The sequence below is a fragment of the Salmo salar genome, chromosome ssa15, assembly GCF_905237065.1.
Source record: "Salmo salar chromosome ssa15, Ssal_v3.1, whole genome shotgun sequence".
Lineage (NCBI taxonomy): Eukaryota > Metazoa > Chordata > Actinopteri > Salmoniformes > Salmonidae > Salmo > Salmo salar.
In genome coordinates this window covers 100,476,213-100,488,548 of record NC_059456.1, presented here as the reverse complement: position 1 = coordinate 100,488,548, position 12,336 = coordinate 100,476,213, and the positions used below count along the sequence as shown (strand labels likewise).

General features: G+C 45.1%; 1 protein-coding gene across 4 annotated transcripts in view; it reads left to right on the top strand.

Moving 5' to 3' along the window:
- Positions 1-12,336, top strand: part of LOC106572832 (1-phosphatidylinositol 4,5-bisphosphate phosphodiesterase eta-2) — a 274,181-nt gene that overhangs the window by 69,442 nt on the left and 192,403 nt on the right. The window lies entirely within an intron of this gene.

The following is a 12,336-nucleotide window of genomic DNA, read 5'->3' as shown; positions in this document are numbered from 1 at the left end:
CGGCTATAAGCTTTAGGTAAGAAGAAGGCTAATTAGAAGGCTCTTTTTCAAATCCGTTTCAGTTGTCAATGTGCAGTATTGCATTGTGAAAATAAGAAGATAGGCCTTTCGTTCTTAATTCAGCAGGTTGGCATTTATTGTCATAAATCTTTCCCAGGAGACAGCTCTGCAAAGTGGTGACTAGCTGGCATAGCCTTAAAGTCATAAAGTTTGATTTTAAATCAAACCTTAACCCTAACCTTAACCACAATGCTAACCCGTCAACCTGCCTTAATTCATGGCATGGTTTCCTTTTATCCAAATTTTGAATAGACATGCAGACAAATTAATTAAGGAATAGTATGGAATAACCTAATAGCTACTGCTTTGGAGTCATACAAATAATTACATACATTTATGTTATTTTGCGGGTCACTGGTGGGCTCTCGGAACAATTCTATGGGGGTTGGCCGGGTTGTGGAGAAAAATCTGACAGTACCAGGATTATTGGGAGACAGTACTAGGATTATTGGGAGACAGTAAAATAACTATTTGGGAGACAGTACCAGGACTATTGGGAGACAGTACCAGGACTATTTAGGAGACAGTACCAGGACTATTTAGGAGATAGTACAAGGGCTATTTGGGAGACAGTACCAGGGCTATTGGGAGACAGTACCAGGGCTATTGGGAGACAGTAGCAGGACTAGTACTATTGGGAGACAGTAACATGACAATTGGGAGACAGTAACATGAATATTGGGAGACAGTACCAGGACTATTGGGAGACAGTAACAGGACTGTTCGGAGACAGTAACATGACTATTAGGAGACAGTACCAGGACTATTGGGAGACAGTAACAGGACTGTTGGGAGACAGTAACAGGACTATTGGGAGACAGTACCATGACTATTGGGAGACAGTAACAGGACTGTTGGGAGACAGTACCAGGACTATTGGGAGACAGTAACATGACTATTGGGAGACAGTAACATGAATATTGGGAGACAGTACCAGGACTATTGGGTGACAGTAACAGGACTATTGGGAGACAGTAACAGGACTATTGGGAGACAGTACCAGGACTGTTGGGAGACAGTAACAGGACTATTTAGGAGACAGTAACAGGACTATTTAGGAGACAGTACCATGACAATTGGGAGACAGTAACAGGACTATTGGGAGACAGTAACATGACTATTGGGAGACAGTAACATGAATATTGGGAGACAGTACCAGGACTATTGGGTGACAGTAACAGGACTATTGGGAGATAGTAACAGGACTATTGGGAGACAGTGCCAGGACTGTTGGGAGACAGTAACAGGACTATTTAGGAGACAGTAACAGGACTATTTAGGAGACAGTACCATGACAATTGGGAGACAGTAACAGGACTATTGGGAGACAGTACCAGGACTGTTGGGAGACAGTACCAGGACTATTGGGAGACAGTAACAGGACTGTTGGGAGACAGTAACAGGACTATTTAGGAGACAGTACCATGACAATTGGGAGACAGTAACAGGACTGTTGGGAGACAGTAACATGACTATTGGGAGACAGTAACATGACTATTGGGAGACAGTAACAGGACTATTGGGAGACAGTAACAGGACTGTTGGGAGACAGTACCAGGACTATTGGGAGACAGTACCAGGACTATTTAGGAAACAGTACCAGGACTATTAGGAGACAGTAACAGAACTATTGGGAGACAGTAACAGGACTATTAGGAGACAGTAACAGGCTTATTTGGAGACAGTAACAGGACTATTGGGAGACAGTAACAGGACTATTGGGAGACAGTAACAGGACTATTTGGAGACAGTAACAGGACTGTTGGGAGACAGTAACAGGACTATTTAGGAGACAGTACCAGGACTATTTAGGAGATAGTACAAGGGCTATTTGGGAGACAGTACCAGGGCTATTGGGAGACAGTACCAGGGCTATTGGGAGACAGTAGCAGGACTAGTACTATTGGGAGACAGTAACATGACAATTGGGAGACAGTAACATGAATATTGGGAGACAGTACCAGGACTATTGGGAGACAGTAACAGGACTGTTCGGAGACAGTAACATGACTATTAGGAGACAGTACCAGGACTATTGGGAGACAGTAACAGGACTGTTGGGAGACAGTAACAGGACTATTGGGAGACAGTACCATGACTATTGGGAGACAGTAACAGGACTGTTGGGAGACAGTACCAGGACTATTGGGAGACAGTAACATGACTATTGGGAGACAGTAACATGAATATTGGGAGACAGTACCAGGACTATTGGGTGACAGTAACAGGACTATTGGGAGACAGTAACAGGACTATTGGGAGACAGTACCAGGACTGTTGGGAGACAGTAACAGGACTATTTAGGAGACAGTAACAGGACTATTTAGGAGACAGTACCATGACAATTGGGAGACAGTAACAGGACTATTGGGAGACAGTAACATGACTATTGGGAGACAGTAACATGAATATTGGGAGACAGTACCAGGACTATTGGGTGACAGTAACAGGACTATTGGGAGACAGTAACAGGACTATTGGGAGACAGTACCAGGACTGTTGGGAGACAGTAACAGGACTATTTAGGAGACAGTAACAGGACTATTTAGGAGACAGTACCATGACAATTGGGAGACAGTAACAGGACTATTGGGAGACAGTACCAGGACTGTTGGGAGACAGTACCAGGACTATTGGGAGACAGTAACAGGACTGTTGGGAGACAGTAACAGGACTATTTAGGAGACAGTACCATGACAATTGGGAGACAGTAACAGGACTGTTGGGAGACAGTAACATGACTATTGGGAGACAGTAACATGACTATTGGGAGACAGTAACATGACTATTGGGAGACAGTAACAGGACTGTTGGGAGACAGTACCAGGACTATTGGGAGACAGTACCAGGACTATTTAGGAAACAGTACCAGGACTATTAGGAGACAGTAACAGAACTATTGGGAGACAGTAACAGGACTATTAGGAGACAGTAACAGGCTTATTTGGAGACAGTAACAGGACTATTGGGAGACAGTAACAGGACTATTGGGAGACAGTAACAGGACTATTTGGAGACAGTAACAGGACTGTTGGGAGACAGTAACAGGACTGTTGGGAGACAGTAACAGGACTGTTGGGAGACAGTAACAGGACTATTTAGGAGAAAGTACCATGACTATTGGGAGACAGTAACAGGACTATTTAGGAGACAGTACCATGACAATTGGGAGACATTAACAGGACTATTGGGAAACAGTACCATTTTCTTCTTTTTTTACCTCTAGGCAAGTCAGTTAAGAATAAATTCTTATTTTCAATTACAGCCTAGGAACAGTGGGTTAACTACCTTGTTCAGGGGCAAAATGAAAGATTTGTACCTTGTCAGCTCGGGGATTCGAACTTGCAACCTTTCAGTTACTAGCCCAATGCTCTAACCACTAGGCTACCCTGCCGTCCCTACAATGACTATTGGGAGACAGTAACAGGACTATTGGGAGACAGTAACAGGACTGTTGGGAGACAGTAACCTGACTATTGGGAGACAGTAACAGGACTATTGGGAGACAGTAACAGGACTGTTGGGAGACAGTAACAGGACTGTTGGGAGACAGTAAAAGGACTATTGGGAGACAGTAACAGGACTGTTGGGAGACAGTAACAGGACTGTTCGGAGACAGTAACAGGACTATTGGGAGACAGTAACAGGACTGTTGGGAGACAGTAACAGGACTGTTCGGAGACAGTAACATGACTATTGGGAGACAGTACCAGGACTATTGGGAGACAGTACCAGGACTGTTGGGAGACAGTAACAGGACTATTGGGAGACAGTACCAGGACTGTTGGGAGATAGTACCAGGGCTGTTGGGAGACAGTAACATGACAATTGGGATACAGTAACAGGACTATTGGGAGACAGTAACAGGACTATTTAGGAGACAGTACCATGACAATTGGGAGACATTAACAGGACTATTGGGAAACAGTACCATTTTCTTCTTTTTTTACCTCTAGGCAAGTCAGTTAAGAATAAATTCTTATTTTCAATTACAGCCTAGGAACAGTGGGTTAACTACCTTGTTCAGGGGCAAAATGAAAGATTTGTACCTTGTCAGCTCGGGGATTCGAACTTGCAACCTTTCAGTTACTAGCCCAATGCTCTAACCACTAGGCTACCCTGCCGTCCCTACAATGACTATTGGGAGACAGTAACAGGACTATTGGGAGACAGTAACAGGACTGTTGGGAGACAGTACCATGACTATTGGGAGACAGTAACAGGACTATTGGGAGACAGTAACAGGACTATTGGGAGACAGTACCAGGACTGTTGGGAGACAGTAACCTGACTATTGGGAGACAGTAACAGGACTATTGGGAGACAGTAACAGGACTGTTGGGAGACAGTAACAGGACTGTTGGGAGACAGTAACAGGACTGTTGGGAGACAGTAAAAGGACTATTGGGAGACAGTAACAGGACTGTTGGGAGACAGTAACAGGACTGTTGGGAGACAGTAACAGGACTGTTGGGAGACAGTAAAAGGACTATTGGGAGACAGTAACAGGACTGTTGGGAGACAGTAACAGGACTGTTCGGAGACAGTAACAGGACTATTGGGAGACAGTAACAGGACTGTTGGGAGACAGTAACAGGACTGTTCGGAGACAGTAACATGACAATTGGGATACAGTAACAGGACTATTGGGAGACAGTACCATGACTGTTGGGAGACAGTAACAGGACTGTTGGGAGACAGTAACAGGACTATTTAGGAGACAGTACCATGACTATTGGGAGACAGTAACAGGACTATTTAGGAGACAGTACCATGACAATTGGGAGACATTGACAGGACTATTGGGAAACAGTACCATTTTCTCATTTTTTTACCTCTAGGCAAGTCAGTTAAGAACAAATTCTTATTTTCAATGACAGCCTAGGAACAGTGGGTTAACTGCCTTGTTCAGGGGCAAAACGAAAGATTTGTACCTTGTCAGCTCGGGGATTCGAACTTGCAACCTTTCAGTTATTAGCCCAATGCTCTAACCACTAGGCTACCCTGCCGTCCCTACAATGACTATTGGGAGACAGTAACAGGACTGTTGGGAGACAGTACCATGACTATTGGGAGACAGTAACAGGACTGTTGGGAGACAGTAACATGACTATTGGGAGACAGTAACATGACTATTGGGAGACAGTAACAGGACTATTGGGAGACAGTAACAGGACTGTTGGGAGACAGTACCAGGACTATTGGGAGACAGTACCAGGACTATTTAGGAAACAGTACCAGGACTATTAGGAGACAGTAACAGAACTATTGGGAGACAGTAACAGGACTATTAGGAGACAGTAACAGGCTTATTTGGAGACAGTAACAGGACTATTGGGAGACAGTAACAGGACTATTGGGAGACAGTAACAGGACTATTTGGAGACAGTAACAGGACTGTTGGGAGACAGTAACAGGACTGTTGGGAGACAGTAACAGGACTGTTGGGAGACAGTAACAGGACTATTTAGGAGAAAGTACCATGACTATTGGGAGACAGTAACAGGACTATTTAGGAGACAGTACCATGACAATTGGGAGACATTAACAGGACTATTGGGAAACAGTACCATTTTCTTCTTTTTTTACCTCTAGGCAAGTCAGTTAAGAATAAATTCTTATTTTCAATTACAGCCTAGGAACAGTGGGTTAACTACCTTGTTCAGGGGCAAAATGAAAGATTTGTACCTTGTCAGCTCGGGGATTCGAACTTGCAACCTTTCAGTTACTAGCCCAATGCTCTAACCACTAGGCTACCCTGCCGTCCCTACAATGACTATTGGGAGACAGTAACAGGACTATTGGGAGACAGTAACAGGACTGTTGGGAGACAGTAACCTGACTATTGGGAGACAGTAACAGGACTATTGGGAGACAGTAACAGGACTGTTGGGAGACAGTAACAGGACTGTTGGGAGACAGTAAAAGGACTATTGGGAGACAGTAACAGGACTGTTGGGAGACAGTAACAGGACTGTTCGGAGACAGTAACAGGACTATTGGGAGACAGTAACAGGACTGTTGGGAGACAGTAACAGGACTGTTCGGAGACAGTAACATGACTATTGGGAGACAGTACCAGGACTATTGGGAGACAGTACCAGGACTGTTGGGAGACAGTAACAGGACTATTGGGAGACAGTACCAGGACTGTTGGGAGATAGTACCAGGGCTGTTGGGAGACAGTAACATGACAATTGGGATACAGTAACAGGACTATTGGGAGACAGTAACAGGACTATTTAGGGAGACAGTACCATGACAATTGGGAGACATTAACAGGACTATTGGGAAACAGTACCATTTTCTTCTTTTTTTACCTCTAGGCAAGTCAGTTAAGAATAAATTCTTATTTTCAATTACAGCCTAGGAACAGTGGGTTAACTACCTTGTTCAGGGGCAAAATGAAAGATTTGTACCTTGTCAGCTCGGGGATTCGAACTTGCAACCTTTCAGTTACTAGCCCAATGCTCTAACCACTAGGCTACCCTGCCGTCCCTACAATGACTATTGGGAGACAGTAACAGGACTATTGGGAGACAGTAACAGGACTGTTGGGAGACAGTACCATGACTATTGGGAGACAGTACCATGACTGTTGGGAGACAGTAACAGGACTGTTGGGAGACAGTAACAGGACTATTTAGGAGACAGTACCATGACTATTGGGAGACAGTAACAGGACTATTTGGGAGACAGTAACATGACAGTTGGGAGACAGTAACAGGACTGTTGGGAGACAGTAACAGGACTGTTGGGAGACAGTAAAAGGACTATTGGGAGACAGTAACAGGACTGTTGGGAGACAGTAACAGGACTGTTCGGAGACAGTAACAGGACTATTGGGAGACAGTAACAGGACTGTTGGGAGACAGTAACAGGACTGTTCGGAGACAGTAACATGACTATTGGGAGACAGTACCAGGACTATTGGGAGACAGTACCAGGACTGTTGGGAGACAGTAACAGGACTATTGGGAGACAGTACCAGGACTGTTGGGAGATAGTACCAGGGCTGTTGGGAGACAGTAACATGACAATTGGGATACAGTAACAGGACTATTGGGAGACAGTACCATGACTGTTGGGAGACAGTACCAGGACTATTGGGAGACAGTAACAGGACTGTTGGGAGACAGTAACAGGACTATTGGGAGACAGTACCAGGACTGTTGGGAGATAGTACCAGGGCTGTTGGGAGACAGTAACATGACAATTGGGATACAGTAACAGGACTATTGGGAGACAGTACCATGACTGTTGGGAGACAGTAACAGGACTGTTGGGAGACAGTAACAGGACTATTTAGGAGACAGTACCATGACTATTGGGAGACAGTAACAGGACTATTTAGGAGACAGTACCATGACAATTGGGAGACATTGACAGGACTATTGGGAATCAGTACCATTTTCTCATTTTTTTACCTCTAGGCAAGTCAGTTAAGAACAAATTCTTATTTTCAATGACAGCCTAGGAACAGTGGGTTAACTGCCTTGTTCAGGGGCAAAACGAAAGATTTGTACCTTGTCAGCTCGGGGATTCGAACTTGCAACCTTTCAGTTATTAGCCCAATGCTCTAACCACTAGGCTACCCTGCCGTCCCTACAATGACTATTGGGAGACAGTAACAGGACTGTTGGGAGACAGTACCATGACTATTGGGAGACAGTAACAGGACTGTTGGGAGACAGTACCAGGACTATTGGGAGACAGTAACAGGACTGTTCGGAGACAGTAACATGACTATTGGGAGACAGTACCAGGACTATTGGGAGACAGTAACAGGACTGTTGGGAGACAGTAACAGAACTATTGGGAGACAGTACCAGGACTGTTGGGAGACAGTACCAGGGCTGTTGGGAGACAGTACCATGACAATTGGGAGACAGTAACAGGACTGTTGGGAGACAGTAACAGGACTGTTGGGAGACAGTACCATGACTGTTGGGAGACAGTAACAGGACTGTTGGGAGACAGTAACAGGACTATTTAGGAGACAGGAACAGGACTATTTAGGAGACAGTAACAGGACTGTTGGGAGACAGTAACATGACTATTGGGAGACAGTAACATGAATATTGGGAGACAGTACCAGGACTATTGGGAGACAGTAACAGGACTGTTCGGAGACAGTAACATGACTATTGGGAGACAGTACCAGGACTACTGGGAGACAGCAACAGGACTACTGGGAGACAGTAACAGGACTATTGGCAGACAGTACCAGGGCTATTTACGAGACAGTACCAGGACTATTGGGAGACAGTACCAGGACTATTTAGGAGACAGAACCAGGACTATTAGGAGACAGTAACAGGACTATTGGGAGACAGTAACAAGACTATTGGGAGACAATACCAGGACTATTGGGAGACAGTACCAAGACTATTGGGAGACAGTACCAGGACTATTGGGAGACAGTACCAGGACTATTGGGAGACAGTAACAGGACATTTGGGTGACAGTAACAGGCCTATTGGGAGACAGTAACAGGACTATTGGGAGACAGTAACAGGACAATTGGGAGACAGTAACAGGACTATTTAGGAGACAGTAACAGGACTATTTAGGAGACAGTACCATGACAATTGGGAGACAGTAACAGGACTATTGGGAGACAGTACCAGGACTGTTGGGAGACAGTACCAGGACTGTTGGGAGACAGTAACATGACTATTGGGAGACAGTACCAGGGCTATTTAGGAGACAGTACCAGGACTATTTAGGAGACAGTACCATAACAATTGGGAGACAGTAACAGGACTGTTGGGAGACAGTAACATGACTATTGGGAGACAGTAACAGGACTATTTGGAGACAGTAACAGGACTATTGGGAGACAGTACCAGGACTGTTGGGAGACAGTACCAGGACTATTTAGGAAAAAGTACCAGGACTATTAGGAGACAGTAACAGAACTATTGGGAGACAGTAACAGGACTATTAGGAGACAATGACAGGCCTATTTGGAGACAGTAACATGACTATTGGGAGACAGTAACAGGACTATTGGGAGACAGTAACAGGACTGTTGGGAGACAGTAACAGGACTGTTGGGAGACAGTAACAGGACTGTTGGGAGACAGTAACAGGACTGTTGGGAGACAGTACCAGGACTGTTGGGAGACAGTACCATGACTATTGGGAGACAGTAACAGGACTGTTGGGAGACAGTACCAGGACTATTGGGAGACAGTAACATGACTATTGGGAGACAGTAACATGAATATTGGGAGACAGTACCAGGACTATTTGGGAGACAGTACCAGGGCTATTTGGGAGACAGTACCAGGACTATTTAGGAGACAGTAACAGGACTATTGGGAGACAGTAGCAGGACTATTTGGGAGACAGTAGCAGGACTATTTGGGAGACAGTACCAGGACTATTTGGGAGACAGTACCAGGACTATTTAGGAGACAGTACCAGGGCTATTGGGAGACAGTAGCAGGACTATTTGGGAGACAGTACCAGGACTATTTGGGAGACAGTACCAGGACTATTTGGGAGACAGTACCATGACTATTGGGAGACAGTAACAGGACTGTTGGGAGACAGTACCAGGACTATTGGGAGACAGTAACATGACTATTGGGAGACAGTAGCAGGACTATTGGGTGACAGTAACAGGACTATTGGGAGACAGTAACAGGACTATTGGGAGACAGTACCAGGACTGTTGGGAGACAGTAACAGGACTATTTAGGAGACAGTAACAGGACTATTTAGGAGACAGTACCATGACAATTGGGAGACAGTAACAGGACTATTGGGAGACAGTACCAGGACTGTTGGGAGACAGTACCAGGACAATTAGGAGACAGTAACAGGACTGTTGGGAGACAGTAACAGGACTATTTAGGAGACAGTACCATGACAATTGGGAGACAGTAACAGGACTGTTGGGAGACAGTAACATGACTATTGGGAGACAGTAACATGACTATTGGGAGACAGTAACAGGACTATTGGGAGACAGTAACAGGACTGTTGGGAGACAGTACCAGGACTGTTGGGAGACAGTACCAGGACTATTTAGGAAACAGTACCAGGACTATTAGGAGACAGTAACAGAACTATTGGGAGACAGTAACAGGACTATTAGGAGACAGTAACAGGCTTATTTGGAGACAGTAACAGGACTATTGGGAGACAGTAACAGGACTATTGGGAGACAGTAACAGGACTATTTGGAGACAGTACCAGGACTATTGGGAGACAGTAACAGGACATTTGGGTGACAGTAACAGGCCTATTGGGAGACAGTAACAGGACTATTGGGAGACAGTAACAGGACAATTGGGAGACAGTAACAGGACTATTTAGGAGACAGTAACAGGACTATTTAGGAGACAGTACCATGACAATTGGGTGACAGTAACAGGCCTATTGGGAGACAGTAACAGGACTATTGGGAGACAGTAACAGGACAATTGGGAGACAGTAACAGGACTATTTAGGAGACAGTAACAGGACTATTTAGGAGACAGTACCATGACAATTGGGAGACAGTACCAGGACTATTAGGAGACAGTAACAGGACTGTTGGGAGACAGTAACAGGACTATTTAGGAGACAGTACCATGACAATTGGGAGACAGTAACAGGACTGTTGGGAGACAGTAACATGACTATTGGGAGACAGTAACATGACTATTGGGAGACAGTAACAGGACTATTGGGAGACAGTAACAGGACTGTTGGGAGACAGTACCAGGACTGTTGGGAGACAGTACCAGGACTATTTAGGAAACAGTACCAGGACTATTAGGAGACAGTAACAGAACTATTGGGAGACAGTAACAGGACTATTAGGAGACAGTAACAGGCTTATTTGGAGACAGTAACAGGACTATTGGGAGACAGTAACAGGACTATTGGGAGACAGTAACAGGACTATTTGGAGACAGTACCAGGACTATTGGGAGACAGTAACAGGACATTTGGGTGACAGTAACAGGCCTATTGGGAGACAGTAACAGGACTATTGGGAGACAGTAACAGGACAATTGGGAGACAGTAACAGGACTATTTAGGAGACAGTAACAGGACTGTTGGGAGACAGTAACAGGACTAGTACTATTGGGAGACAGTAACATGACAATTGGGAGACAGTAACAGGACTGTTGGGAGACAGTAACAGGACTATTGGGAGACAGTAACAGGACTGTTGGGAGACAGTAACAGGACTGTTGGGAGACAGTAACAGGACTATTGGGAGACAGTAACAGGACTGTTGGGAGACAGTAACAGGACTGTTGGGAGACAGTACCAGAACTATTGGGAGACAGTAACAGGACTATTAGGAGACAATGACAGGCCTATTTGGAGACAGTAACAGGATTATTGGGAGACACTAACAGGACTATTGGGAGACAGTAACAGGACTGTTGGGAGACAGTAACAGGACTGTTGGGAGACAGTACCAGAACTATTGGGAGACAGTAACAGGACTATTAGGAGACAATGACAGGCCTATTTGGAGACAGTAACAGGACTATTGGGAGACAGTAACAGGACTATTGGGAGACAGTAACAGGACTGTTGGGAGACAGTAACAGGACTTTTGGGAGACAGTACCAGGGCTATTTAGGAGACAGTAACAGGACTGTTGGGAGACAGTAACAGGACTATTTATGAGACAGTAACAGGACTGTTGGGTTACAGTACTAGGACTATTTAGGAGACAGTACCAGGACTATTTAGGAGACAGTAACTGGACTATTGGGAGACAGTACCAAGAGTAAAGGAGGTCTAAGAAGAAGGGGTGTTTTTGGAGCAGAGAGCTTTGCTGTGATAGGTGTTTCTGCCCAGTCCGCTGCCCCAAAAGTGCTCCGTTTATCAACTACCCGCTGTTACCTTAGCATACACACACGAGCACACACATAAATGCACACTAACACACGCGCACACCTAACACAAATGCACACTAACACACGCGCACACCTAACACAAATGCACACTAACACACACACACACACACATATACACACAGATGCCCTCAGCACTTCTGTTTATTGGGAATCAGTACATTACTGTACCAATACAGAGGAGGTGAGTGTTGCTCCCCAAAGTGTGATACTGCCAGGGCTCAGCTAATAAACCTCTCTAATGAAAACCCTCCCTCTTTTCTGCTCACACACACACACACACACACACACACACACACACACACACACACACACACACACACACACACACACACACACACACACACACACACACACACACACACACACACACACACACACACATATTCTCTCTCTTTCTCTC